Genomic DNA, 4,877 nt, shown 5'->3' on the forward strand with positions numbered 1-4,877 from the left:
TGATTTTTGGCCCAAATAAAAATATAATATGATTTTTACACTTTGTTGGGCTAGTTTGAGTTAATTATGATTCATAATATTTAATTTATTTCATTCTAGGCCCAATATGGCCCAAAATGTTGAAATAAATAAACGTGGGTCCAATTAGAGCCCATTTAAAGGTTTTAATCCCATGATAGTCAAATTGGAAGCTTATTGGCCCATTGAGTCCAATAAGGAAGTCCTAGTCCAAAATGGACCTAAACAAGAACTTCTAGGGTTTCCAATTGCTTATTGACTATTTGTAGCACTTGTATGGTGTATTTGATTAAAATTTTGTTGTCATAGAGTAAGCATCATACATGCTCTTTGAGTTTTTGATTCTACATTTTACTTGAGTGTAGTGATTACAAGACACAAAATTTCTAGTTGTGACATCATCCCCCCGTTAGAGGGAATTTCGTCCTGAAATTCTGTTTGAAAGCTAGATTTGAGAATGCTAAAATAGGTGAGGGTACTTTTGCTTCATTTGATCCTCGCGTTCCCACGTGAATTTTGGCCCACGCTTCGCGTTCCACCGTACTTTTACGATCGGGATGCGACTTTGCTTAGTACGCTTCACCTCCCTGTCCGTGATTTCAACCGGCTCTTCAACGAACAGGAGATTCTCATTGATTTCGATCTCGTCAAGGGGAATGACGAGTGTTTCATCCGATAGGCACTTCTTTAGATTAGAGACATGGAACACGGGGTGAACACTGTTTAGCTCTGCGGGTAGCTGCAGCTTATACGCTACTGGACCTATTCGGGCGACGATCTCAAAAGGTCCAATGTATCGTGGGTTCAGTTTTCCCCGTTTTCCGAAACGAATAACCCCTTTCCAGGGTGAGACTTTCAACAGTACTCGATCCCCGACCTGAAAGTCTAAGGGCTTTCATCGTTTATCGGCGTAGCTCTTTTGTCGGTCGCGCGATGCTTGTAATCGAGCTCTGATTTGGACGATCTTTTCCGTGGTTTCACGAATGATCTCCGGTCCTGTTAGTGCCTTGTCTGATGTATGCATTTTTGCTAGTTGGGTATCACCTACCTCAACCCAACATAACGGTGATCTACACTTACGCCCGTATAGTGCTTCGAAAGGAGCGACCTTGATGCTCGAATGATAACTATTGTTATACGAGAATTCGATTAAAGGTAAGTGGGTATCCCAAGACTTCCCAAAGTCTATCACGCATGCGCGGAGCATGTCTTCGAGCGTTTGGATAGTTCGTTCGCTTTGACCATCCGTTTGCGGATGATAAGCGGTGCTCATGTCGAGATGAGTTCCCATTGCCTTATGGAGTGATTGCCAAAAACGTGACGTGAACCTACTGTCCCTATCCGAGATAATAGACACTGGTACTCCGTGGAGTCTCACGATTTCTCGAATGTATAAACGCGTCAATCTCTCCATCTTGTAGGATTCTTTGATTGGTAGGAAATGGGCAGACTTCGTCAGTCGGTCGATTATTACCCATATGGTGTCTAGTCCATCCGAGGTTTTCGGTAGCTTGGTCACGAAATCCATAGAAATCCCCTCCCATTTCCACTCAGGAATTACCGGTTGATGTAATAACCCTGAGGGCTTCTGGTATTCCACCTTTACCTTGGCACACGTAAGGCACTTACTAACATAGGTAGCAATTTCTGCCTTCATGTTAGGCCATCAGTAGTGTTGTTTAATATCCAAATACATCTTGTCTGAACCAAGATGAACGGAGTATCGCGTCTTATGGGCTTCCTTCATAACTACCTCCCTAAATCCTCCGATTTTAGGGACCCAAATACGGTTCATGAAGTAGTATACTCCATTCTCCTTTGCCTCTAGGTTCTTCTCCATCCCGTGCAATGCTTCGCTTGCCCTGTTTTCCGCTTTCATGGCCTCCGACTGGGCTACCGCAATTTGAGTGACTAGGTGAGATTGAATGGTTATAGAAAGAGTTTTCGTACGACGATTTGAGTACTCCTTCCGACTTAATGCGTCGGCTACCACGTTGGCCTTGCATGGGTGGTACTTGATCTCACACTCGTAATCATTTAATAATTCAACCCATCTTTGTTGCCTCATGTTCAACTCTTTCTGGTTCAAGATGTGTTGGAGACTTTTGTGGTCCGTAAAGATGGTGCACTTTGTACCATACAGGTAGTGCCTCCAAATTTTCAGAGCGAAGACCACGGCTCCCAATTCCAGGTCATGGGTCGTATAATTTACTTCGTGCGTCTTTAGTTGGCGAGATGCGTAAGCTATCACCCTTCCATGCTGCATGAGAACGCAACCTAAGCCCTGATTCGACGCGTCACAGTAGACCACGAAATCTTCCGTTCCCTCCGGTAGCGATAGTACCGGGGCGCTACAGAGAGCTTGTTTCAGGGTTCGGAATGAGGCTTCTTGTTTGTCCGTCCATTTGAATGGTACGCCCTTTTGTGTAAGCGAGGTAAGTGGCTTGGCGATCTTAGAGAAGTTTTGAATGAATCTCCTATAGTAGCCTGCTAGACCCAAGAACTGACGGATTTCCGTAGGTGTTGTCGGGATTGCCCATCCTTCAACCGCTTTGACTTTAGAGGGATCCACATGAATTCCATCTTGGCTAACTACATGACCTAGGAAGTTCACACTCCGGAGCTAGAACTCACACTTGGAGAGTTTTGCATATAGCTTCTCCGATCGCAGCGTTTCTAGGATTTGTCAGAGATGTTGTCCATGCTCTTCTTCGCTTCGGGAATAGACGAGGATGTCGTCGGTGAAAACAATGACAAAGTTGTCGAGGAATGGTCGATAGATTCAGTTCATTAGATCCATAAATGCAGCAGGGGCATTTGTCAGACCGAAGGGCATTACGACAAATTCATAATGTCCGTAGCAAGTTTGGAAAGCGGTTTTTGGAACATCCTCTTCCCGGACTTTGAGTTGGTGGTATCCGGACCGTAGATCTATCTTAGAAAAATAACTAGCTCCTTGGAGCTGGTCAAATAGATCATCGATTCGTGGGAGTGGGTAGCAATTTTTAACAGTGAGTTTATTTAACTCTCTGTAATCGATGTACATTCTAAAAGATCCGTCCTTCTTTTTGACAAAGAGGACTGGAGCTCCCCATGGCGAGTAACTAGGGCAGATGAATCCCTTGTCCAAGAGTTCGCTGAGTTGGCTGGATAATTCCTGCATCTCAGCAGGAGCTAACCGATAGGGTGATTTAGCGAGAGGAGTTGCTCCTGGAACGAGGTCGATTCGAAATTCCACTTGTCTTTCCGGGGGTACTCCTGGAAGATCTTCAGGAAACACGTCTGGGAACTCACATGCTACGGGAATCTCTTGAACGTTAACCTCTTCCTTGTTCTTATCAACTATGTGAGCCAGGAACGCCAAGTTGTTCTTTCGTAGATGTTTTTGTGCCTTGATGCACGAGATGAGGCGAAGGTTCATGCTAGGTTTGTCTTCGTAAATTACTAGGGTTTCGTGATTGGGAAGGCGAAGGTGAACGACCTTCTCGTGACACATAATTTCAGCATGGCGGGGGCTTAACCAGTCCATGCCAATAATCACATTGAAACTCCTAATTGATACAGGCATCAAGTCTATTCGAAAGACGTGTTGATTGAGGGTTAGGGTACATCCGATGTAGATTTCCCCGGTAGATTCGGTTTTCCCATCGGCCATTTCCACCGTAAAGGTTTCATTTAGCTTCTGGGGCTGTTGTTTTAATAAATGCTTAAACTTATTGCTTACGAAACTTTTCTCAGCTCCGGTGTCAAATAGGATGCATGCATAAGTGTGATTTAGGGGAAACGTACCGGTAACAACAGCGGGGTCCTGAATCGCCTCTCCCTGACCCATGGTCAGCATCCTTCCTGTTCCTCCATTTCCTGGATTGTTGTTGTTAGGGCAGTCTCGGCGGAAATGCCCAGTCCTTCCACACCCATAGCAAGTGGGGCTAGGCCCTGCATTGTTGCCGCCGGTGGTGACGTTGTTGTTGTTGCGATTGTTGTTGTGGTTGCTGTTTCCCTGTTGTTGGTTCTGGGGAGGGTAAGCCCTGCAGTACTTCGCCGTGTGTCCCCTTCGGTTGCAACTAGTGCACTGTAACTCCTTGCATTCTCCATGGTGATGGAAACCGCACTTGTTGCACTTGGGAAGATTACCGGAATAAGGTCTTGAAGCATTTGAAGTAGCTGAGGCTGGAGCATGTGGTGCGGCTGGAACCGGTGTGGTGACAGCATTAACCGCCACTGTCTGCTGCTTTTTAGAGGTCTCGGGGCCCTGACGCCTCTTCCTCTTATTGTTCTTCCCCTTCTTGCCATCACCTTCCTTCTTTCCTTCAGCCTCCGCTGGCTTCTCACCCTTTTTGTTGTTATGGTCATACAGCTTCTTTGCCAATCTTTTTGCACTGTCATAGGTTTCGGGGTTTGAAGCTATCACATTTCCTTGAATTGGTGATGTTAGTCCCCAGATGAATCGCTCAATCTTCTTTCCTTCCGAGGTGATCATACCCGGGCACAACAGAGATAGTTCACTAAATCTCGATATGTAGGCATCGATATTCGCATTCTGCACAGTGAGGTTCCACAGCTCTTGCTCCATTTTCTGAATCTTACCTCGTGGGCAGTATTCAGCCATCATCATTTCTTTCATCTCCGCCCACGGCATAGAGTTGGCTACAGGAAGTGTCATGGCTTCCACATGTCCGTTCCACCAGGTGAGCGCTTGATCGAAAAAAGTGCAGGCCGCGAACTTCACTTTCATCTGCTCAGGACAATCGCATATCTCGAATACCGACTCCACCTTCTCTATCCATCGCTTCAGAGTGATCACTCCTCCAGTGCCGTTAAAAGTTCGTGGTTTGGCATTTGTAAAGTCCTTGTAGGTA

This window comes from Lactuca serriola, chromosome 3 (assembly GCF_051521515.1).
Source record: "Lactuca serriola cultivar US96UC23 chromosome 3, Lser_US96UC23_V15, whole genome shotgun sequence".
In the NCBI taxonomy this organism is placed as follows: domain Eukaryota; kingdom Viridiplantae; phylum Streptophyta; class Magnoliopsida; order Asterales; family Asteraceae; genus Lactuca; species Lactuca serriola.